This window comes from Phyllobates terribilis, unplaced genomic scaffold (assembly GCF_046119375.1).
Source record: "Phyllobates terribilis strain yellow unplaced genomic scaffold, ASM4611937v1 Scaffold_8__6_contigs__length_399053987, whole genome shotgun sequence".
NCBI lineage: Eukaryota > Metazoa > Chordata > Amphibia > Anura > Dendrobatidae > Phyllobates > Phyllobates terribilis.
The window spans coordinates 347,183,959-347,209,373 of record NW_027362768.1 but is presented as its reverse complement, the minus strand read 5'-3'; the positions used below and the strand labels follow the sequence as shown (position 1 = coordinate 347,209,373).

The following is a 25,415-nucleotide window of genomic DNA, read 5'->3' as shown; positions in this document are numbered from 1 at the left end:
TCCGTCTACTGCAGGCGGGATACCTGGATGGCTGAATGTCACTGAGAAGCTCACAGAGACCGCCATAAGCAGCAGTTTAAAAGAATGCCACAGACTAATCAACCAAACTTTTTGGGTTGCATTCTCTTTTATAGTCTGCAGGCATTAAATGAAAGAAGTCAGTGTTCCAGCAGAGGGAGACAACGTTTCAGAAAAGGCATTGTAGCAAACCAAAAAAGAAATTTTAAGCGCAGCAGAGTAACCAGCTCACATACCTGTTAGCTCAGGTGAGTTTAAAAGGCTGCTGTTGATAACAAGGGCATTTGCTAAATAGATGGTGTGTGTGCAACAATATACTGAAAGGTCAATTATATTGTGCAGCTTATCTCACCACCTGTAGTTATTTAGGTGAAAGCTCCAAAATGCTTGCCTAATATGTCTGTTTATCCAAAAGGAAGTATAGAGGGAGAGCTAGATAGATAGCATTGCATTACATTACATGGCAATGCAATGCACAGTTGCTGAAGTTGAACCAAAATGAGCTTGTCATCTGGCTTCTGCAACTTTTAACATGAAAAATCCAATGAGGAGAAGAAAAGCAAAGCCAAAGAGTCCATCCCAAAATCCGACAAACAAGCCAAATGAACAAAAAGCATTGAATTCAATTCTTTCTGATTTTAGAAACTGCATTAAAGAAGGGGTGCACCGGTCCTGGAGATACTGCAATACCAGGTCAATGCGTGGAGTGGACAGAGCAAGCTCTTTTTCCATCTCCCTGTTCTAAAAATCCATTTAATATATGGTCCCCAGATAGGGGACGTATCAGATATTAAACTGATAAGAACAGATTTTTTTTTTTTAATTTGGCTATCCCCTCACAGGGATAAAACCAGTTTTATTTAAAAATTACACAGATGTACAGAAATAAAAGCAACATTTTACATCATTACAAATTTTTATACATTGTCTCGAAACATACGAGACTTAAAAACATAAATTATTCAAATAGGATAAAAATTTGCATATATTCAAATTAATAAAATGTTACAAAAATTCAAAATGTGTTCCATACATTGACATCCCATTTTAGGGAGATATTTGGATTATTTTTTTTATCTAATAAAAAATATACATACATTTCACTTAAACAAAAACTGAAAACATCATTTAAAGACAATTCATCATGATTAAAAATTAAAATATTTCGGGCTTTCCAGAGAGCTATTTTGGCGCAATTTATTGTCTTCCATGCCATAATTTTTTGGTCTTCTGTTGGGCATTCCATAAGTCCATAAAGTATTGTGGCGTAGTTAAAGTCTTTGAGGTCTGCCACTTTTTCCATCAGAGGGAGCAATTTTCTCCAGAACGCTTTTGCAAAAGGACAAGTCCATAGTAGATGTTTCACTGATTCCTCCTCTTGACATCCGCTTCTTGGGCAAATGGCAGACCTCACGAGTCCTCTTCTATGTTGGAATGCCCGGCACGGAAGACATTGGTGTGCGCAGCTCCAAGCCAAATCTTTCTGTATATTAAAAAGATATTTTGCATTAATGACTTTCCATATATTCAATATTTGTTCATCATCATAGCGCTCAATGTTACATAACTCTTCATTTTTACAAAGACTTTTAATTAATTTCTTACTATTTTGTAGATCTCCCGCTTCTTTACCCCCTAAATTAAAATGAATCACTATTTTTTCTAAAATTAAATAATGCGTTGGCAGTTTAAAAGCATATGGAGATGATAAAACCGTTTCAAACCACCCAAACTTTCTCATAAAAAAACCAGTGTTATAACGCATAAAAAAGGACCAATAGTGATTTTTAAAAAGGGCATTAAAACAGAAGCAAAAAAATTTAATTAAAAGGAACCTACTAAAATCTGGAAAGTCTTTCCCACCTTTGAGCTTTGGTTTTGTTACAATTTCTCTTTTTAATTTCTCCATCTTAGAACTCCAGAAAAAAGTAAAACATGCTTTAGTGATCTTTTTTAAAATATTTACAGGGGGAGGGAAAACCAAACTCAAATACAATAAAAGAGGCAAAATGACCATTTTTATAATTAATACTTTACCCTCCATCGTTAATTTTCTCATATTCCACATACATATTTTCGTATTCACTTTCTGAGCTACCGCCTCCCAGTTATTTAGACCATTATTGGATTCACAGAAAGAAATACCTAAAATATTAATAGAGTCAGTTATTGGAATAAAAACATCGTGTAAAATCATCTCCCCAATATTTAAAATACTACTCTTATTAAAATTAACCTTAAAACCAGAAGCTGTACAAAAGGATTGGATCTGTTTGAGTGAGTTTTGTAGTGATGGTGCATCTCGGCAAAGGATCGCCACATCGTCCATGTAACCCACCACTTTTGCTTCTGTTCCTTTGCTTCCAGGTAGAGGGATACCACATATTTGTCTATCTCTACGGATTGCACATAAAAGTGGCTCAAGAGCACAAATAAAAAGTAGTGGGGACAGGGGGCACCCCTGTTTTACCCCTGATTTTAAAAAAACATCTTGTGTCTTAAAACCATTTACTAAAATCTTACTTGTGCAGTCCTTATAAAACGCTTTAAGAGATAATAAAAACCTTTCTGGTATGCCCATTTTTTCTAAAACCTTAAAAAGATAAAAATGAGAAATCTGATCAAAAGCTTTTTCGAAGTCAATTGATAAAATTGCCATCTTTCCTTTTCTGTTTTTAATGTCTTCAATACAGTCTTTAACAAGGTTTAGATTGTCCCAGATACTGCGCTCAGGCACACCACATACTTGGTTTGAGTGGATTATTTTTCCTATAATTTTTTTAAGGCGGTTTGCACAAATTTTTGCCATTATTTTATAGTCACAGTTTAGTAGGGTTATAGGTCTCCAGTTTTTTAAGTCTGTCTTATCACCTTTCTTATATAATAATGAGACCTCCCCTTTTTTCCAGGATTTTAATAAAACCTTATCATTAAAAACTTCAGTAAAAACATAAAACAGATCCTCTTTTAAAATATCATAAAATTTTACATAAAACTCTATAGGAATACCGTCTGATCCAGGGACTTTTCCAATTTTAAAACTTTTTATGGTTTGTAAAATTTCTTCTCCTGTTATGTTTTGTGATAAAAACTCTTGGGAGGCGGTATCTAAAACAGATGTTATTTCTTCTAGAGAATTTTGCATTATATTTTCATCTATTCTTTTATCATTAAAAAGATTAAAATAGTAACCATGTACCTTTTCCAAAATTTTTCCCATATTTTTCTCTCCATCTATATCTTCAATTACTGTTTTTTTCTCTCTAATTTTTTTAAAAAAATATCTAGAACATTTTTCGTCTTCCTCCACGTGTTTTATTCTGGAGCGGAAAATGAGCTCTTTCCCTTTTTGTTCTAGTGATTTTGTTATTTCTTCTTTCAGTATTTTAATATCTTTTTCTACTTCTAGACCATTTTCTCTAAGTTTATATAAGGTCTGTAACCGGGTATTTAAATTATTATATAATTCTAGCTTTTCTTTTGCTTTATATATGCTTTTCTTAATAAAAAAATCTTTTATTTTTTTTTTCATTTTATCCCACCAGGCACTTATAGGGACATTTACATCTTTCTTCCTCCTGCAGTTTTTATAAAATTCAATAAAATCCGATAAAATCTTAGAATCATTTAAAAGGGATACATTCATTTTCCAAGTTTTTTTCCCACATTTTTTATTAGCATTAATTTTTACACTAAAAGATAAAAATTTATGATCTGAGAAGATATTATCGTGGGTTTCACATTTATCAGGTAAAATTTGTTCTGAACCGAATATAAAATCTATTCTTGAACTGCAATTTAAATTGCTCCAGGTAAAGCCGGCCTCTACTGAACTAGTCTTGTTGCATTCTTTATAAATATCAACAAGTCTAAAATCACTTAAAATATTACTTAACATACCGGAAGTTTTGTCATAGTTTCTACTTACGGCTGTAGAGCGCCGACTTTCACCCTTTAAAATACAATTAAAATCACCTGCCAAGATAAAAGGTTCAGAGGTATTAATAAATAATGGTAAAATCTCTAACATGTCAGCTCTTTCATTTTTATCTGGGGACCCATAAAAATTTAAAAATTGCCATTTTACACCATTAATAAAAGCTTTAACTAATAACATACGACCTGGTAAAATCTCTTGGATAAAATCAATTTGAACGTTTCCCTTAAAAAGTATAGCTATCCCTGCTGATCCGGTAACATTTGACCCGGACCACACTGATGGGCCACATTTCCAATCCTCTTTGTATTTTTTGTAGGATACTGTGTGCGGGATATTGCATTCCTGTAAAAAGAAGACGGAAGCCGTAAGACAAGTTAAAAAATTAAATAATGTTACTCTTCTGGTTTTTGATTTTAGACCCCTCACATTGAGGGAAATGCCCTTAAGTTCTGCCATTGGAGGAAAGTAAAAAAATTATATAAAACAGAAATACGGAACTTACTTCCTATCCGCTGAACCGGCCAGACCACTTACGCTCGAGCTACTTCCCTCGTCCGAATTTATCGTAAGTAAGGACTCCATGGAGGAGGAACTTGACTCACCAAGACAATGACCCAACGCTACATGTGAGTAGCTTGGGAGACAACTAAGAGGAACAGCACCCTGGGTCTCCATGGGCTGGCCATTCAGATCCTTATCAGGTGGGTCCCCAGGTGGCTCCCCTGCACCCAGGGGAGGCCGACACACAGGGGAAGGTTGGGTACAAGGCAATGTACCCGAGCTCACGGAGCTGGCAAGGCCTGGCTCCCCACCGGGGTCAGCAGGGTCCGGGACTTTTGGGGGACCAACGTCCACCTCCCCACCAGGAGATGTGTCCATCTGATCCCCATCAGCCGCTCCATTCGAACCATCTTTCTTCCCTCTTTTCTTTTTATGGGGACCCACCGTAGTCCAGTTAGCCTCAGACTCAGGCCCAGGAAACCCAGTTTTTGCCTCGGGCTCGGTGTCAACCTTCTGCCGGTCTCTTTTGGTTTTACCGATCAGGCCCTTTTGTTCCTTTTCTGCCTTTCTTTTAGCCTCCCTGTTGTCTTGGTGCCAACTTTTCCTCACTGCTTGGGAGTTACCCTTCATTACCTCTGAGCTTTCCTCATCACTCGAATCGCCCTCTTTGCTCGCTGAGGCTCCAGGTTGTTGTTCCTCCTCCTGAGGGGTGGTCTGACCTGTTGGTTCATTTTCGGATGTCCTGGCCTTTTCCTTCCGTCTCTGTTCGGCCTCCCAGAACCTATGTGGGCATGAAAAATAAAAATGACCAGGTTTTTGGCAGAAATTACATTTTTTATCATGAGGACATTCTTTGGTGTCATGTTCTGTACTAGCACAGTTTCTACAGGTTGCCTCACAGTCATCCTTAAAATGGCCATATTTTCCACAGTTTCTACAAAAGGGTGGCATACCAGAAAAAAAGAAGTCTCCATTTGAGGAACCTATTTTAAAACGTGCAGGAGGGAGTTTCACACCGCCTGGGAAATTAGGGTCTCTTTCACATGTTACTAGAAATTTCCATTTGGACGTCCATATGTGAAACTCATTAAGTACTTTCCCTATACATTTTACACTTTTAAAGTACATTGAAAGAAAACATGTTAGTTCCACTGAAGTAACGAAAGGAGAAAATACTTTAAGGATTACCATTTTTACCTCATCCAGGACGTGCTCGATAACTTGTATTCCTTTTAGAATAGGATTGTTTTTTGCCTTTCTGGCTCTTACCAGGACATCCTGAAAAATGCCTTCCCCGGTGAAGGTGATGTCATAATCGCCACGCCTCGGATAATCCTGGATAGAGAGAATCTCGTTCTTCTGCACATGAAAGAGCCCTTCAAGCACGTCCTGGACTACGTACCGCAATTTCCTTTCATCACTTCCGCCCTCTGTGAAATGAATACGGATAGTGTTTTTAAGCCTCGCATAGTGAGGCACGAGGTTGGGGTCAACCTCCATGGTAACGCAACAAGAAAAAGCAAATCGCAAACCGCTTGCAATCTGCGCCTTTCAGAGTTCTGTAAACAGAAACACCTGAGAGGCTGGGGGGGATCGCAACCCGTTACCCTGGGACTAAGCCCTCTCCCAATAGCAGCAGGCAGGGGAGCCCACCGAAGTGGGTCACCCTGCAAGGCCGAGGAGAGGGGTACCCGAGTACCTTCTGGACCACAGTCGCCTGTACAAGACACTTGACCGCAGCCAAAAGGCCGAGAAGCGATAACCAGAATTGGTTTCCGACTACGGTGCCACCCAAGGATTCTGAAAAGTCCATTTGTGGAGATGGCCACCTGGACTCCCGTTAAGAAGACATGCTGTCAACCTCTAGATCCCTCACATGCCTGCACTTTTCGGCTTGCTGCTGCTGCAATCCACGCGTTTTAGATCTGCATAACTCCACCTCTTTTAGCACAGTACCCTCAACCCCCGGCTGTTCCCACCCGCCTCAACACCGTTGGAAGGGAGGAGAACCAATTAAGGCGGGGGGGGTGGAACGAGCAGCTGTCTACCCTTAGCAGGAGGGTTGCTGATTAATTACCTCTCCTGCTGCTGCTGTTGCTGCTGCTGGCTGTCCAGCAGCAGACTGAAGGTGGCTGCTGCTGTGCGCAGGTATATAAAGGCTCAGAGCCTATTATGACACGCGCAGCCAGCGTTCCATTGCCACATTCCGTCTACTGCAGGCGGGATACCTGGATGGCTGAATGTCACTGAGAAGCTCACAGAGACCGCCATAAGCAACAGTTTAAAAGAATGCCACAGACTAATCAACCAAACTTTTTGGGTTGGTTTCTCTTTTATAGTCTGCAGGCATTAAATGAAAGAAGTCAGTGTTCCAGCAGAGGGAGACAACGTTTCAGAAAAGGCATTGTAGCAAACCAAAAAAGAAATTTTAAGCGCAGCAGAGTAACCAGCTCACATACCTGTTAGCTCAGGTGAGTTTAAAAGGCTGCTGTTGATAACAAGGGCATTTGCTAAATAGATGGTGTGTGTGCAACAATATACTGAAAGGTCAATTATATTGTGCAGCTTATCTCACCACCTGTAGTTATTTAGGTGAAAGCTCCAAAATGCTTGCCTAATATGTCTGTTTATCCAAAAGGAAGTATAGAGGGAGAGCTAGATAGATAGCATTGCATTACATTACATGGCAATGCAATGCACAGTTGCTGAAGTTGAACCAAAATGAGCTTGTCATCTGGCTTCTGCAACTTTTAACATGAAAAATCCAATGAGGAGAAGAAAAGCAAAGCCAAAGAGTCCATCCCAAAATCCGACAAACAAGCCAAATGAACAAAAAGCATTGAATTCAATTCTTTCTGATTTTAGAAACTGCATTAAAGAAGGGGTGCACCGGTCCTGGAGATACTGCAATACCAGGTCAATGCGTGGAGTGGACAGAGCAAGCTCTTTTTCCATCTCCCTGTTCTAAAAATCCATTTAATATATGGTCCCCAGATAGGGGACGTATCAGATATTAAACTGATAAGAACAGATACTACACTTGATCTTAGCCAAAAGGCCGAGAAGCGATAACCAGAATTGGTTTCCGACTACGGTGCCACCCAAGGATTCTGAAAAGTCCATTTGTGGAGATGGCCACCTGGACTCCCGTTAAGAAGACATGCTGTCAACCTCTAGATCCCTCACATGCCTGCACTTTTCGGCTTGCTGCTGCTGCAATCCACGCGTTTTAGATCTGCATAACTCCACCTCTTTTAGCACAGTACCCTCAACCCCTGGCTGTTCCCACCCGCCTCAACACCGTTGGAAGGGAGGAGAACCAATTAAGGCGGGGGGGGGTGGAGCGAGCAGCTGTCTACCCTTAGCAGGAGGGTTGCTGATTAATTACCTCTCCTGCTGCTGCTGCTGCTGCTGGCTGTCCAGCAGCAGACTGAAGGTGGCTGCTGCTGTGCGCAGGTATATAAAGGCTCAGAGCCTATTATGACACGCGCAGCCAGCGTTCCATTGCCACATTCCGTCTACTGCAGGCGGGATACCTGGATGGCTGAATGTCACTGAGAAGCTCACAGAGACCGCCATAAGCAGCAGTTTAAAAGAATGCCACAGACTAATCAACCAAACTTTTTGGGTTGGTTTCTCTTTTATAGTCTGCAGGCATTAAATGAAAGAAGTCAGTGTTCCAGCAGAGGGAGACAACGTTTCAGAAAAGGCATTGTAGCAAACCAAAAAAGAAATTTTAAGCGCAGCAGAGTAACCAGCTCACATACCTGTTAGCTCAGGTGAGTTTAAAAGGCTGCTGTTGATAACAAGGGCATTTGCTAAATAGATGGTGTGTGTGCAACAATATACTGAAAGGTCAATTATATTGTGCAGCTTATCTCACCACCTGTAGTTATTTAGGTGAAAGCTCCAAAATGCTTGCCTAATATGTCTGTTTATCCAAAAGGAAGTATAGAGGGAGAGCTAGATAGATAGCATTGCATTACATTACATGGCAATGCAATGCACAGTTGCTGAAGTTGAACCAAAATGAGCTTGTCATCTGGCTTCTGCAACTTTTAACATGAAAAATCCAATGAGGAGAAGAAAAGCAAAGCCAAAGAGTCCATCCCAAAATCCGACAAACAAGCCAAATGAACAAAAAGCATTGAATTCAATTCTTTCTGATTTTAGAAACTGCATTAAAGAAGGGGTGCACCGGTCCTGGAGATACTGCAATACCAGGTCAATGCGTGGAGTGGACAGAGCAAGCTCTTTTTCCATCTCCCTGTTCTAAAAATCCATTTAATATATGGTCCCCAGATAGGGGACGTATCAGATATTAAACTGATAAGAACAGATTTTTTTTTTTTAATTTGGCTATCCCCTCACAGGGATAAAACCAGTTTTATTTAAAAATTACACAGATGTACAGAAATAAAAGCAACATTTTACATCATTACAAATTTTTATACATTGTCTCGAAACATACGAGACTTAAAAACATAAATTATTCAAATAGGATAAAAATTTGCATATATTCAAATTAATAAAATGTTACAAAAATTCAAAATGTGTTCCATACATTGACATCCCATTTTAGGGAGATATTTGGATTATTTTTTTTATCTAATAAAAAATATACATACATTTCACTTAAACAAAAACTAAAAACATCATTTAAAGACAATTCATCATGATTAAAAATTAAAATATTTCGGGCTTTCCAGAGAGCTATTTTGGCGCAATTTATTGTCTTCCATGCCATAATTTTTTGGTCTTCTGTTGGGCATTCCATAAGTCCATAAAGTATTGTGGCGTAGTTAAAGTCTTTGAGGTCTGCCACTTTTTCCATCAGAGGGAGCAATTTTCTCCAGAACGCTTTTGCAAAAGGACAAGTCCATAGTAGATGTTTCACTGATTCCTCCTCTTGACATCCGCTTCTTGGGCAAATGGCAGACCTCACGAGTCCTCTTCTATGTTGGAATGCCCGGCACGGAAGACATTGGTGTGCGCAGCTCCAAGCCAAATCTTTCTGTATATTAAAAAGATATTTTGCATTAATGACTTTCCATATATTCAATATTTGTTCATCATCATAGCGCTCAATGTTACATAACTCTTCATTTTTACAAAGACTTTTAATTAATTTCTTACTATTTTGTAGATCTCCCGCTTCTTTACCCCCTAAATTAAAATGAATCACTATTTTTTCTAAAATTAAATAATGCGTTGGCAGTTTAAAAGCATATGGAGATGATAAAACCGTTTCAAACCACCCAAACTTTCTCATAAAAAAACCAGTGTTATAACGCATAAAAAAGGACCAATAATGATTTTTAAAAAGGGCATTAAAACAGAAGCAAAAAAATTTAATTAAAAGGAACCTACTAAAATCTGGAAAGTCTTTCCCACCTTTGAGCTTTGGTTTTGTTACAATTTCTCTTTTTAATTTCTCCATCTTAGAACTCCAGAAAAAAGTAAAACATGCTTTAGTGATCTTTTTTAAAATATTTACAGGGGGAGGGAAAACCAAACTCAAATACAATAAAAGAGGCAAAATGACCATTTTTATAATTAATACTTTACCCTCCATCGTTAATTTTCTCATATTCCACATACATATTTTCGTATTCACTTTCTGAGCTACCGCCTCCCAGTTATTTAGACCATTATTGGATTCACAGAAAGAAATACCTAAAATATTAATAGAGTCAGTTATTGGAATAAAAACATCGTGTAAAATCATCTCCCCAATATTTAAAATACTACTCTTATTAAAATTAACCTTAAAACCAGAAGCTGTACAAAAGGATTGGATCTGTTTGAGTGAGTTTTGTAGTGATGGTGCATCTCGGCAAAGGATCGCCACATCATCCATGTAACCCACCACTTTTGCTTCTGTTCCTTTGCTTCCAGGTAGAGGGATACCACATATTTGTCTATCTCTACGGATTGCACATAAAAGTGGCTCAAGAGCACAAATAAAAAGTAGTGGGGACAGGGGGCACCCCTGTTTTACCCCTGATTTTAAAAAAACATCTTGTGTCTTAAAACCATTTACTAAAATCTTACTTGTGCAGTCCTTATAAAACGCTTTAAGAGATAATAAAAACCTTTCTGGTATGCCCATTTTTTCTAAAACCTTAAAAAGATAAAAATGAGAAATCTGATCAAAAGCTTTTTCGAAGTCAATTGATAAAATTGCCATCTTTCCTTTTCTGTTTTTAATGTCTTCAATACAGTCTTTAACAAGGTTTAGATTGTCCCAGATACTGCGCTCAGGCACACCACATACTTGGTTTGAGTGGATTATTTTTCCTATAATTTTTTTAAGGCGGTTTGCACAAATTTTTGCCATTATTTTATAGTCACAGTTTAGTAGGGTTATAGGTCTCCAGTTTTTTAAGTCTGTCTTATCACCTTTCTTATATAATAATGAGACCTCCCCTTTTTTCCAGGATTTTAATAAAACCTTATCATTAAAAACTTCAGTAAAAACATAAAACAGATCCTCTTTTAAAATATCATAAAATTTTACATAAAACTCTATAGGAATACCGTCTGATCCAGGGACTTTTCCAATTTTAAAACTTTTTATGGTTTGTAAAATTTCTTCTCCTGTTATGTTTTGTGATAAAAACTCTTGGGAGGCGGTATCTAAAACAGATGTTATTTCTTCTAGAGAATTTTGCATTATATTTTCATCTATTCTTTTATCATTAAAAAGATTAAAATAGTAACCATGTACCTTTTCCAAAATTTTTCCCATATTTTTCTCTCCATCTATATCTTCAATTACTGTTTTTTTCTCTCTAATTTTTTTAAAAAAATATCTAGAACATTTTTCGTCTTCCTCCACGTGTTTTATTCTGGAGCGGAAAATGAGCTCTTTCCCTTTTTGTTCTAGTGATTTTGTTATTTCTTCTTTCAGTATTTTAATATCTTTTTCTACTTCTAGACCATTTTCTCTAAGTTTATATAAGGTCTGTAACCGGGTATTTAAATTATTATATAATTCTAGCTTTTCTTTTGCTTTATATATGCTTTTCTTAATAAAAAAATCTTTTATTTTTTTTTTCATTTTATCCCACCAGGCACTTATAGGGACATTTACATCTTTCTTCCTCCTGCAGTTTTTATAAAATTCAATAAAATCCGATAAAATCTTAGAATCATTTAAAAGGGATACATTCATTTTCCAAGTTTTTTTCCCACATTTTTTATTAGCATTAATTTTTACACTAAAAGATAAAAATTTATGATCTGAGAAGATATTATCGTGGGTTTCACATTTATCAGGTAAAATTTGTTCTGAACCGAATATAAAATCTATTCTTGAACTGCAATTTAAATTGCTCCAGGTAAAGCCGGCCTCTACTGAACTAGTCTTGTTGCATTCTTTATAAATATCAACAAGTCTAAAATCACTTAAAATATTACTTAACATACCGGAAGTTTTGTCATAGTTTCTACTTACGGCTGTAGAGCGCCGACTTTCACCCTTTAAAATACAATTAAAATCACCTGCCAAGATAAAAGGTTCAGAGGTATTAATAAATAATGGTAAAATCTCTAACATGTCAGCTCTTTCATTTTTATCTGGGGACCCATAAAAATTTAAAAATTGCCATTTTACACCATTAATAAAAGCTTTAACTAATAACATACGACCTGGTAAAATCTCTTGGATAAAATCAATTTGAACGTTTCCCTTAAAAAGTATAGCTATCCCTGCTGATCCGGTAACATTTGACCCGGACCACACTGATGGGCCACATTTCCAATCCTCTTTGTATTTTTTGTAGGATACTGTGTGCGGGATATTGCATTCCTGTAAAAAGAAGACGGAAGCCGTAAGACAAGTTAAAAAATTAAATAATGTTACTCTTCTGGTTTTTGATTTTAGACCCCTCACATTGAGGGAAATGCCCTTAAGTTCTGCCATTGGAGGAAAGTAAAAAAATTATATAAAACAGAAATACGGAACTTACTTCCTATCCGCTGAACCGGCCAGACCACTTACGCTCGAGCTACTTCCCTCGTCCGAATTTATCGTAAGTAAGGACTCCATGGAGGAGGAACTTGACTCACCAAGACAATGACCCAACGCTACATGTGAGTAGCTTGGGAGACAACTAAGAGGAACAGCACCCTGGGTCTCCATGGGCTGGCCATTCAGATCCTTATCAGGTGGGTCCCCAGGTGGCTCCCCTGCACCCAGGGGAGGCCGACACACAGGGGAAGGTTGGGTACAAGGCAATGTACCCGAGCTCACGGAGCTGGCAAGGCCTGGCTCCCCACCGGGGTCAGCAGGGTCCGGGACTTTTGGGGGACCAACGTCCACCTCCCCACCAGGAGATGTGTCCATCTGATCCCCATCAGCCGCTCCATTCGAACCATCTTTCTTCCCTCTTTTCTTTTTATGGGGACCCACCGTAGTCCAGTTAGCCTCAGACTCAGGCCCAGGAAACCCAGTTTTTGCCTCGGGCTCGGTGTCAACCTTCTGCCGGTCTCTTTTGGTTTTACCGATCATGCCCTTTTGTTCCTTTTCTGCCTTTCTTTTAGCCTCCCTGTTGTCTTGGTGCCAACTTTTCCTCACTGCTTGGGAGTTACCCTTCATTACCTCTGAGCTTTCCTCATCACTCGAATCGCCCTCTTTGCTCGCTGAGGCTCCAGGTTGTTGTTCCTCCTCCTGAGGGGTGGTCTGACCTGTTGGTTCATTTTCGGATGTCCTGGCCTTTTCCTTCCGTCTCTGTTCGGCCTCCCAGAACCTATGTGGGCATGAAAAATAAAAATGACCAGGTTTTTGGCAGAAATTACATTTTTTATCATGAGGACATTCTTTGGTGTCATGTTCTGTACTAGCACAGTTTCTACAGGTTGCCTCACAGTCATCCTTAAAATGGCCATATTTTCCACAGTTTCTACAAAAGGGTGGCATACCAGAAAAAAAGAAGTCTCCATTTGAGGAACCTATTTTAAAACGTGCAGGAGGGAGTTTCACACCGCCTGGGAAATTAGGGTCTCTTTCACATGTTACTAGAAATTTCCATTTGGACGTCCATATGTGAAACTCATTAAGTACTTTCCCTATACATTTTACACTTTTAAAGTACATTGAAAGAAAACATGTTAGTTCCACTGAAGTAACGAAAGGAGAAAATACTTTAAGGATTACCATTTTTACCTCATCCAGGACGTGCTCGATAACTTGTATTCCTTTTAGAATAGGATTGTTTTTTGCCTTTCTGGCTCTTACCAGGACATCCTGAAAAATGCCTTCCCCGGTGAAGGTGATGTCATAATCGCCACGCCTCGGATAATCCTGGATAGAGAGAATCTCGTTCTTCTGCACATGAAAGAGCCCTTCAAGCACGTCCTGGACTACGTACCGCAATTTCCTTTCATCACTTCCGCCCTCTGTGAAATGAATACGGATAGTGTTTTTAAGCCTCGCATAGTGAGGCACGAGGTTGGGGTCAACCTCCATGGTAACGCAACAAGAAAAAGCAAATCGCAAACCGCTTGCAATCTGCGCCTTTCAGAGTTCTGTAAACAGAAACACCTGAGAGGCTGGGGGGGATCGCAACCCGTTACCCTGGGACTAAGCCCTCTCCCAATAGCAGCAGGCAGGGGAGCCCACCGAAGTGGGTCACCCTGCAAGGCCGAGGAGAGGGGTACCCGAGTACCTTCTGGACCACAGTCGCCTGTACAAGACACTTGACCGCAGCCAAAAGGCCGAGAAGCGATAACCAGAATTGGTTTCCGACTACGGTGCCACCCAAGGATTCTGAAAAGTCCATTTGTGGAGATGGCCACCTGGACTCCCGTTAAGAAGACATGCTGTCAACCTCTAGATCCCTCACATGCCTGCACTTTTCGGCTTGCTGCTGCTGCAATCCACGCGTTTTAGATCTGCATAACTCCACCTCTTTTAGCACAGTACCCTCAACCCCCGGCTGTTCCCACCCGCCTCAACACCGTTGGAAGGGAGGAGAACCAATTAAGGCGGGGGGGGTGGAACGAGCAGCTGTCTACCCTTAGCAGGAGGGTTGCTGATTAATTACCTCTCCTGCTGCTGCTGCTGCTGCTGCTGGCTGTCCAGCAGCAGACTGAAGGTGGCTGCTGCTGTGCGCAGGTATATAAAGACTCAGAGCCTATTATGACACGCGCAGCCAGCGTTCCATTGCCACATTCCGTCTACTGCAGGCGGGATACCTGGATGGCTGAATGTCACTGAGAAGCTCACAGAGACCGCCATAAGCAACAGTTTAAAAGAATGCCACAGACTAATCAACCAAACTTTTTGGGTTGGTTTCTCTTTTATAGTCTGCAGGCATTAAATGAAAGAAGTCAGTGTTCCAGCAGAGGGAGACAACGTTTCAGAAAAGGCATTGTAGCAAACCAAAAAAGAAATTTTAAGCGCAGCAGAGTAACCAGCTCACATACCTGTTAGCTCAGGTGAGTTTAAAAGGCTGCTGTTGATAACAAGGGCATTTGCTAAATAGATGGTGTGTGTGCAACAATATACTGAAAGGTCAATTATATTGTGCAGCTTATCTCACCACCTGTAGTTATTTAGGTGAAAGCTCCAAAATGCTTGCCTAATATGTCTGTTTATCCAAAAGGAAGTATAGAGGGAGAGCTAGATAGATAGCATTGCATTACATTACATGGCAATGCAATGCACAGTTGCTGAAGTTGAACCAAAATGAGCTTGTCATCTGGCTTCTGCAACTTTTAACATGAAAAATCCAATGAGGAGAAGAAAAGCAAAGCCAAAGAGTCCATCCCAAAATCCGACAAACAAGCCAAATGAACAAAAAGCATTGAATTCAATTCTTTCTGATTTTAGAAACTGCATTAAAGAAGGGGTGCACCGGTCCTGGAGATACTGCAATACCAGGTCAATGCGTGGAGTGGACAGAGCAAGCTCTTTTTCCATCTCCCTGTTCTAAAAATCCATTTAATATATGGTCCCCAGATAGGGGACGTATCAGATATTAAACTGATAAGAACAGATACTACACTTGATCTTAGCCAAAAGGCCGAGAAGCGATAACCAGAATTGGTTTCCGACTACGGTGCCACCCAAGGATTCTGAAAAGTCCATTTGTGGAGATGGCCACCTGGACTCCCGTTAAGAAGACATGCTGTCAACCTCTAGATCCCTCACATGCCTGCACTTTTCGGCTTGCTGCTGCTGCAATCCACGCGTTTTAGATCTGCATAACTCCACCTCTTTTAGCACAGTACCCTCAACCCCCGGCTGTTCCCACCCGCCTCAACACCGTTGGAAGGGAGGAGAACCAATTAAGGCGGGGGGGGGGGTGGAACGAGCAGCTGTCTACCCTTAGCAGGAGGGTTGCTGATTAATTACCTCTCCTGCTGCTGCTGCTGGCTGTCCAGCAGCAGACTGAAGGTGGCTGCTGCTGTGCGCAGGTATATAAAGGCTCAGAGCCTATTATGACACGCGCAGCCAGCGTTCCATTGCCACATTCCGTCTACTGCAGGCGGGATACCTGGATGGCTGAATGTCACTGAGAAGCTCACAGAGACCACCATAAGCAACAGTTTAAAAGAATGCCACAGACTAATCAACCAAACTTTTTGGGTTGGTTTCTCTTTTATAGTCTGCAGGCATTAAATGAAAGAAGTCAGTGTTCCAGCAGAGGGAGACAACGTTTCAGAAAAGGCATTGTAGCAAACCAAAAAAGAAATTTTAAGCGCAGCAGAGTAACCAGCTCACATACCTGTTAGCTCAGGTGAGTTTAAAAGGCTGCTGTTGATAACAAGGGCATTTGCTAAATAGATGGTGTGTGTGCAACAATATACTGAAAGGTCAATTATATTGTGCAGCTTATCTCACCACCTGTAGTTATTTAGGTGAAAGCTCCAAAATGCTTGCCTAATATGTCTGTTTATCCAAAAGGAAGTATAGAGGGAGAGCTAGATAGATAGCATTGCATTACATTACATGGCAATGCAATGCACAGTTGCTGAAGTTGAACCAAAATGAGCTTGTCATCTGGCTTCTGCAACTTTTAACATGAAAAATCCAATGAGGAGAAGAAAAGCAAAGCCAAAGAGTCCATCCCAAAATCCGACAAACAAGCCAAATGAACAAAAAGCATTGAATTCAATTCTTTCTGATTTTAGAAACTGCATTAAAGAAGGGGTGCACCGGTCCTGGAGATACTGCAATACCAGGTCAATGCGTGGAGTGGACAGAGCAAGCTCTTTTTCCATCTCCCTGTTCTAAAAATCCATTTAATATATGGTCCCCAGATAGGGGACGTATCAGATATTAAACTGATAAGAACAGATACTACACTTGATCTTAGCCAAAAGGCCGAGAAGCGATAACCAGAATTGGTTTCCGACTACGGTGCCACCCAAGGATTCTGAAAAGTCCATTTGTGGAGATGGCCACCTGGACTCCCGTTAAGAAGACATGCTGTCAACCTCTAGATCCCTCACATGCCTGCACTTTTCGGCTTGCTGCTGCTGCAATCCACGCGTTTTAGATCTGCATAACTCCACCTCTTTTAGCACAGTACCCTCAACCCCCGGCTGTTCCCACCCGCCTCAACACCGTTGGAAGGGAGGAGAACCAATTAAGGCGGGGGGGGGTGGAACGAGCAGCTGTCTACCCTTAGCAGGAGGGTTGCTGATTAATTACCTCTCCTGCTGCTGCTGCTGCTGGCTGTCCAGCAGCAGACTGAAGGTGGCTGCTGCTGTGCGCAGGTATATAAAGGCTCAGAGCCTATTATGACACGCGCAGCCAGCGTTCCATTGCCACATTCCGTCTACTGCAGGCGGGATACCTGGATGGCTGAATGTCACTGAGAAGCTCACAGAGACCGCCATAAGCAACAGTTTAAAAGAATGCCACAGACTAATCAACCAAACTTTTTGGGTTGGTTTCTCTTTTATAGTCTGCAGGCATTAAATGAAAGAAGTCAGTGTTCCAGCAGAGGGAGACAACGTTTCAGAAAAGGCATTGTAGCAAACCAAAAAAGAAATTTTAAGCGCAGCAGAGTAACCAGCTCACATACCTGTTAGCTCAGGTGAGTTTAAAAGGCTGCTGTTGATAACAAGGGCATTTGCTAAATAGATGGTGTGTGTGCAACAATATACTGAAAGGTCAATTATATTGTGCAGCTTATCTCACCACCTGTAGTTATTTAGGTGAAAGCTCCAAAATGCTTGCCTAATATGTCTGTTTATCCAAAAGGAAGTATAGAGGGAGAGCTAGATAGATAGCATTGCATTACATTACATGGCAATGCAATGCACAGTTGCTGAAGTTGAACCAAAATGAGCTTGTCATCTGGCTTCTGCAACTTTTAACATGAAAAATCCAATGAGGAGAAGAAAAGCAAAGCCAAAGAGTCCATCCCAAAATCCGACAAACAAGCCAAATGAACAAAAAGCATTGAATTCAATTCTTTCTGATTTTAGAAACTGCATTAAAGAAGGGGTGCACCGGTCCTGGAGATACTGCAATACCAGGTCAATGCGTGGAGTGGACAGAGCAAGCTCTTTTTCCATCTCCCTGTTCTAAAAATCCATTTAATATATGGTCCCCAGATAGGGGACGTATCAGATATTAAACTGATAAGAACAGATACTACACTTGATCTTAGCCAAAAGGCCGAGAAGCGATAACCAGAATTGGTTTCCGACTACGGTGCCACCCAAGGATTCTGAAAAGTCCATTTGTGGAGATGGCCACCTGGACTCCCGTTAAGAAGACATGCTGTCAACCTCTAGATCCCTCACATGCCTGCACTTTTCGGCTTGCTGCTGCTGCAATCCACGCGTTTTAGATCTGCATAACTCCACCTCTTTTAGCACAGTACCCTCAACCCCCGGCTGTTCCCACCCGCCTCAACACCGTTGGAAGGGAGGAGAACCAATTAAGGCGGGGGGGGGGGTGGAACGAGCAGCTGTCTACCCTTAGCAGGAGGGTTGCTGATTAATTACCTCTCCTGCTGCTGCTGCTGCTGGCTGTCCAGCAGCAGACTGAAGGTGGCTGCTGCTGTGCGCAGGTATATAAAGGCTCAGAGCCTATTATGACACGCGCAGCCAGCGTTCCATTGCCACATTCCGTCTACTGCAGGCGGGATACCTGGATGGCTGAATGTCACTGAGAAGCTCACAGAGACCACCATAAGCAACAGTTTAAAAGAATGCCACAGACTAATCAACCAAACTTTTTGGGTTGGTTTCTCTTTTATAGTCTGCAGGCATTAAATGAAAGAAGTCAGTGTTCCAGCAGAGGGAGACAACGTTTCAGAAAAGGCATTGTAGCAAACCAAAAAAGAAATTTTAAGCGCAGCAGAGTAACCAGCTCACATACCTGTTAGCTCAGGTGAGTTTAAAAGGCTGCTGTTGATAACAAGGGCATTTGCTAAATAGATGGTGTGTGTGCAACAATATACTGAAAGGTCAATTATATTGTGCAGCTTATCTCACCACCTGTAGTTATTTAGGTGAAAGCTCCAAAATGCTTGCCTAATATGTCTGTTTATCCAAAAGGAAGTATAGAGGGAGAGCTAGATAGATAGCATTGCATTACATTACATGGCAATGCAATGCACAGTTGCTGAAGTTGAACCAAAATGAGCTTGTCATCTGGCTTCTGCAACTTTTAACATGAAAAATCCAATGAGGAGAAGAAAAGCAAAGCCAAAGAGTCCATCCCAAAATCCGACAAACAAGCCAAATGAACAAAAAGCATTGAATTCAATTCTTTCTGATTTTAGAAACTGCATTAAAGAAGGGGTGCACCGGTCCTGGAGATACTGCAATACCAGGTCAATGCGTGGAGTGGACAGAGCAAGCTCTTTTTCCATCTCCCTGTTCTAAAAATCCATTTAATATATGGTCCCCAGATAGGGGACGTATCAGATATTAAACTGATAAGAACAGATACTACACTTGATCTTAGCCAAAAGGCCGAGAAGCGATAACCAGAATTGGTTTCCGACTACGGTGCCACCCAAGGATTCTGAAAAGTCCATTTGTGGAGATGGCCACCTGGACTCCCGTTAAGGAGACATGCTGTCAACCTCTAGATCCCTCACATGCCTGCACTTTTCGGCTTGCTGCTGCTGCAATCCACGCGTTTTAGATCTGCATAACTCCACCTCTTTTAGCACAGTACCCTCAACCCCCGGCTGTTCCCACCCGCCTCAACACCGTTGGAAGGGAGGAGAACCAATTAAGGCGGGGGGGGGGGGTGGAACGAGCAGCTGTCTACCCTTAGCAGGAGGGTTGCTGATTAATTACCTCTCCTGCTGCTGCTGCTGCTGGCTGTCCAGCAGCAGACTGAAGGTGGCTGCTGCTGTGCGCAGGTATATAAAGGCTCAGAGCCTATTATGACACGCGCAGCCAGCGTTCCATTGCCACATTCCGTCTACTGCAGGCGGGATACCTGGATGGCTGAATGTCACTGAGAAGCTCACAGAGACCGCCATAAGCAACAGTTTAAAAGAATGCCACAGACTAATCAACCAAACTTTTTGGGTTGGTTTCTCTTTTATAGTCTGCAGGCATTAAATGAAAGAAGTCAGTGTTCCAGCAGAGGGAGACAACGTTTCAGAAAAGGCATTGTAGCAAACCAAAAAAGAAATTTTAAGCGCAGCAGAGTAACCAGCTCACATACCTGTTAGCTCAGGTGAGTTTAAAAGGCTGCTGTTGATAACAAGGGCATTTGCTAAATAGATGGTGTGTGTGCAACAATATACTGAAAGGTCAATTATATTGTGCAGCTTATCTCACCACCTGTAGTTATTTAGGTGAAAGCTCCAAAATGCTTGCCTAATATGTCTGTTTATCCAAAAGGAAGTATAGAGGGAGAGCTAGATAGATAGCATTGCATTACATTACATGGCAATGCAATGCACAGTTGCTGAAGTTGAACCAAAATGAGCTTGTCATCTGGCTTCTGCAACTTTTAACATGAAAAATCCAATGAGGAGAAGAAAAGCAAAGCCAAAGAGTCCATCCCAAAATCCGACAAACAAGCCAAATGAACAAAAAGCATTGAATTCAATTCTTTCTGATTTTAGAAACTGCATTAAAGAAGGGGTGCACCGGTCCTGGAGATACTGCAATACCAGGTCAATGCGTGGAGTGGACAGAGCAAGCTCTTTTTCCATCTCCCTGTTCTAAAAATCCATTTAATATATGGTCCCCAGATAGGGGACGTATCAGATATTAAACTGATAAGAACAGATACTACACTTGATCTTAGCCAAAAGGCCGAGAAGCGATAACCAGAATTGGTTTCCGACTACGGTGCCACCCAAGGATTATGAAAAGTCCATTTGTGGAGATGGCCACCTGGACTCCCGTTAAGAAGACATGCTGTCAACCTCTAGATCCCTCACATGCCTGCACTTTTCGGCTTGCTGCTGCTGCAATCCACGCGTTTTAGATCTGCATAACTCCACCTCTTTTAGCACAGTACCCTCAACCCCCGGCTGTTCCCACCCGCCTCAACACCGTTGGAAGGGAGGAGAACCAATTAAGGCGGGGGGGGGGGGGGGGTGGAACGAGCAGCTGTCTACCCTTAGCAGGAGGGTTGCTGATTAATTACCTCTCCTGCTGCTGCTGCTGGCTGTCCAGCAGCAGACTGAAGGTGGCTGCTGCTGTGCGCAGGTATATAAAGGCTCAGAGCCTATTATGACACGCGCAGCCAGCGTTCCATTGCCACATTCCGTCTACTGCAGGCGGGATACCTGGATGGCTGAATGTCACTGAGAAGCTCACAGAGACCGCCATAAGCAACAGTTTAAAAGAATGCCACAGACTAATCAACCAAACTTTTTGGGTTGGTTTCTCTTTTATAGTCTGCAGGCATTAAATGAAAGAAGTCAGTGTTCCAGCAGAGGGAGACAACGTTTCAGAAAAGGCATTGTAGCAAACCAAAAAAGAAATTTTAAGCGCAGCAGAGTAACCAGCTCACATACCTGTTAGCTCAGGTGAGTTTAAAAGGCTGCTGTTGATAACAAGGGCATTTGCTAAATAGATGGTGTGTGTGCAACAATATACTGAAAGGTTAATTATATTGTGCAGCTTATCTCACCACCTGTAGTTATTTAGGTGAAAGCTCCAAAATGCTTGCCTAATATGTCTGTTTATCCAAAAGGAAGTATAGAGGGAGAGCTAGATAGATAGCATTGCATTACATTACATGGCAATGCAATGCACAGTTGCTGAAGTTGAACCAAAATGAGCTTGTCATCTGGCTTCTGCAACTTTTAACATGAAAAATCCAATGAGGAGAAGAAAAGCAAAGCCAAAGAGTCCATCCCAAAATCCGACAAACAAGCCAAATGAACAAAAAGCATTGAATTCAATTCTTTCTGATTTTAGAAACTGCATTAAAGAAGGGGTGCACCGGTCCTGGAGATACTGCAATACCAGGTCAATGCGTGGAGTGGACAGAGCAAGCTCTTTTTCCATCTCCCTGTTCTAAAAATCCATTTAATATATGGTCCCCAGATAGGGGACGTATCAGATATTAAACTGATAAGAACAGATAAGGTTTCAACGCAATTTTATTGATTCAAAAGTATATTTACAAAGGTTTTAAAAAAGAACATTTATAACATTACAATAAAATGATAAAACATGATAATAATCAATTCAAGTTTTTTGTAAAAACACAATTTACCATCATAAAACCATTGTAACAATTAAGAAAATCATAATTACAGATGTACTTGGGTTTATTTAATTACCACTAATTGTGTTCCATAATTGTACACACCACATAGAAGCCGCTTCTTTTGCTCCATACAGTTTTTTATCTCTGAGATAGTAAATATACATTTCACTTAAAGCAATTTTTATACAGTCTGTTGAATCAATATGATCATGTTTGAAGAGTAAAATATTTCTAACTTTCCACATGGCATTTTTAAAACAATTAATAATAATCCAGGCAACTCGGAATTGTTTAAAATTTGGACACTTAAAAAGACCATAAAAGACATAAAAGTGATTAAAATCTTTCAGGCCACATGCCCATTTTAAAAGTGGGCCTACCTTTCTCCAAACCTCCTGTGCAAAAGGACAATTCCAAAAGAGATGCAATACAGACTCACTTTCCCCGCATATATCTCTTGGACATTTGGCTCTCGCCACCAGCCCCCGCCTATGTTGAAACTCACGGGTAGGGAGGCACTGGTGGACGATAGCCCAGGCAAGGTCCTTGTGTACATTTGCAAGATATTTCCCGTACACATTTCGCCACACCGTTTTGGACCTTGCCTGTGAAAAATTGGAGACAGGAATTGTGTCCTCAGAGTGTCTGCAAGCAATAGATACCTTCCTTTGGTCCCCCAATATATCAGGCTCCAATTCCTGGAGACCTAAAAGCCTGACCGTTTTCTCAAGTATCACATACTGTTTAGGTGGGCACAGGAGCACAGGAGAACTTAAAGGTAGGCTAAACCACCTTTTAAAAATCATTCCTGCTGCATATTTTAAAAAATAACTAAAAATGCCATCAGATTTAAAAACCTTAAAACAGAAGCAGAAATACTTTATATGGAAAAAGGTAAAAAAATTGGGTACATCTTTACCTCCATTAGATTTACATTTGTACATCAGATCTCTTTTTAACTTTTCCATTTTTGAACCCCATAAAAACATAAAAACAATTCTTGTTACTTTCTTGATTTGTAAATTGGAAGGGGGAAACACCATTGCAACATACAACATAATGGGAATTAAAACGGCTTTAATAATTAAAATTTTACCTTCCATACTAAGGTTCCTTAAATTCCACAATGAGATCTTTTTTTCTATTTTATCCATTGCAGAGTCCCAGTTAGGGTCCCCCTCATTGGCTTGGTTAAAAATAATTCCTAAAATTTTTATGTGATTTTTCTGTATCACTATCCCAGGGGTCAAAGAGGAGTCCCATCCCCCCACATTAAAACAGTCACATTTATCTATATTTAATTTAAAACCTGAGGCTTCACAGAAAAATTGTGTGTTTCTCAATACCCTCCTCAGAGATGTGGAATCTGGACATAGTATGGTAACATCATCCATGTAACTTAGGGCTTTAAGTTGCATACCCCTACTCCCGGGAATAGGTACCCCTTTAATTACTTTATCTTTTCTCAGTATGGTTAATAGTGGTTCCATAACACAGATAAAGAGCAGTGGTGAGAGAGGGCACCCTTGTTTCACCCCTGATAATAGAGGAACCCCCTTCATTAAAAACCCATTTACAGAAATTTGACTAAAACAAGAATGATATAAAAGCATAATGCGGGTTAAAATTTTCTCTGGAAACGCCATTTTTTTAAGAACCATAAAAAGAAATTCATGCGATACCCTGTCAAAAGCTTTTTCAAAGTCTAAGGATAAAATAGCAAGGTTTTGACTTCTCTCTTTTGAATACCATATGGTATCCCTAATTATGTTGAGGGACTCAGCTATGGTTCTTCCGGGAACACCACATACCTGGTTAGGGTGAATTAATTTGGCTATAAAGGGTTTTAAACGGACTGCAATAAGTTTAGCTAAAATTTTATAATCAAGGTTTAAAAGCGTAATAGGCCGCCAGTTTTTAAGTTGGCTCCTATCCCCTTTTTTATATATTAAAGATACCAGACCTCTCCTCCAAGATGGGGGTAATTTATTAGTATTAAAAGCTTCTTTAAACAATAAAAACATATCGTTCTTTAAAATTCCCCAAAAAGTCAGATAAAACTCAATCGGTAGACCGTCTTCCCCAGGGGCTTTCCCACTGGAGAAACTTTTAAAAATCTGTAAAAGTTCCTCACTGGTGAGATCCCTAGATAAAACACCCTGGTCTAAAATATCTAACTTAAAATCAAGGGAATTAATAGCATACTCTAAAAAGGATGGATCTATAACTTTAGTGTTAAAAAGAAGTTGATAAAAATTAAAAGCTTTTCCTAACATACCCTTAATATCATTTTCACCTTCAAGATTTAGGATTGCATCCCTCCTCCCCATTACCTTTTTGAAGAAGAATCGGGAGCATTTCTCTCCTTCCTCCAGGTGCTGTACATGGGAGTTAAAAATTATTTGTTTTCCTTTTTCATTAAGAGCATTTTTTATTTCAGACTTAAGATTTGCAATATCATCATCCACATCAATACCAACTTCTTTTAGTTTAAAGAGTACTTGTAATCTCATATTAAAAACATAAAACCACTGCTTTTTCTTTTTTGCTTTCATTTTCCCTGCCTTAATAAAAAATAATTTAATCTTAGGTTTAATGCTCTCCCACCAATCCAGCATCGAGGCGCGGGGGTCTCTCTTTGATTGCCAGCACTGGTAGGCCTGCACAAACCTCTTTTGAATATCAATATCCTCTAGGAGAGTTGTATTTAATCTCCATGGGCCTCTTGAGGTATTTTGTTCCCCTGCTAACTCTAAAAAACACAGATAAAACTTTATGATCAGAGAATAAATTAGATAAAAGAAAACATTTACAAGGTTTAAAGGCAGTAGAAGCAAATATGAAATCAATTCTAGAAGAAACTCTTCCATTGGACCATGTAACACCTGGATCCGCCGGCAAGAGCTCCTTCCAGCAGTCCTGTAATCTAAAATCATCAATTAAACTTTTCAACAAATAGGAGGTACGGTCTTTACGATTCACATCCCCACCCTGCCGGGATTCCCCATCACGTAAACAATTAAAATCTCCTCCCACTAGCAGGGGGGTTGACCCAACACAAAATAATGGCAATATTTCAAGTAAATCCGCCCTTTCCTGCTTCCCAGGAGGAGCGTACACATTTAATAAACGTAAAGAAAGTCCATTAAAAACAAGATGTATTAAAATAGCTCTGCCAGGTATAATTTCAGTCACAGATTGAATGATGGTAGAATGTCCACGGCAAAGTAGTCCAACTCCGGCAGCACGACAGTCATTAGCACCGGACCACACAGAAGCGCCCAGTTTCCA

The 25,415-nt window shown here is 40.5% G+C and overlaps 9 non-coding genes across 9 annotated transcripts; all 9 read right to left on the bottom strand.

The window, feature by feature from the left end:
- Nucleotides 1–674: 674 nt before the first annotated feature.
- LOC141160173 (U2 spliceosomal RNA) lies at nucleotides 675–864 on the bottom strand. Its single transcript, XR_012250135.1, has one exon. It is a non-coding gene; the product is annotated as a U2 spliceosomal RNA (small nuclear RNA).
- A 6,474-nt stretch (nucleotides 865–7,338) lies between these two features.
- Nucleotides 7,339–7,529, bottom strand: LOC141158379 (U2 spliceosomal RNA). The gene has a single exon (XR_012248409.1). It is a non-coding gene; the product is annotated as a U2 spliceosomal RNA (small nuclear RNA).
- A 1,117-nt stretch (nucleotides 7,530–8,646) lies between these two features.
- On the bottom strand, nucleotides 8,647–8,836 carry LOC141160172 (U2 spliceosomal RNA). The gene has a single exon (XR_012250134.1). It is a non-coding gene; the product is annotated as a U2 spliceosomal RNA (small nuclear RNA).
- Nucleotides 8,837–15,310: 6,474 nt separating this feature from the next.
- LOC141158378 (U2 spliceosomal RNA) lies at nucleotides 15,311–15,501 on the bottom strand. Its single transcript, XR_012248408.1, has one exon. It is a non-coding gene; the product is annotated as a U2 spliceosomal RNA (small nuclear RNA).
- A 1,113-nt stretch (nucleotides 15,502–16,614) lies between these two features.
- LOC141158377 (U2 spliceosomal RNA) lies at nucleotides 16,615–16,805 on the bottom strand. The gene has a single exon (XR_012248407.1). It is a non-coding gene; the product is annotated as a U2 spliceosomal RNA (small nuclear RNA).
- A 1,114-nt stretch (nucleotides 16,806–17,919) lies between these two features.
- On the bottom strand, nucleotides 17,920–18,110 carry LOC141158375 (U2 spliceosomal RNA). Its single transcript, XR_012248406.1, has one exon. It is a non-coding gene; the product is annotated as a U2 spliceosomal RNA (small nuclear RNA).
- A 1,116-nt stretch (nucleotides 18,111–19,226) lies between these two features.
- LOC141158374 (U2 spliceosomal RNA) lies at nucleotides 19,227–19,417 on the bottom strand. Its single transcript, XR_012248405.1, has one exon. It is a non-coding gene; the product is annotated as a U2 spliceosomal RNA (small nuclear RNA).
- Nucleotides 19,418–20,534: 1,117 nt separating this feature from the next.
- Nucleotides 20,535–20,725, bottom strand: LOC141158373 (U2 spliceosomal RNA). The gene has a single exon (XR_012248404.1). It is a non-coding gene; the product is annotated as a U2 spliceosomal RNA (small nuclear RNA).
- A 1,118-nt stretch (nucleotides 20,726–21,843) lies between these two features.
- LOC141160158 (U2 spliceosomal RNA) lies at nucleotides 21,844–22,032 on the bottom strand. The gene has a single exon (XR_012250126.1). It is a non-coding gene; the product is annotated as a U2 spliceosomal RNA (small nuclear RNA).
- Nucleotides 22,033–25,415: the final 3,383 nt, after the last annotated feature.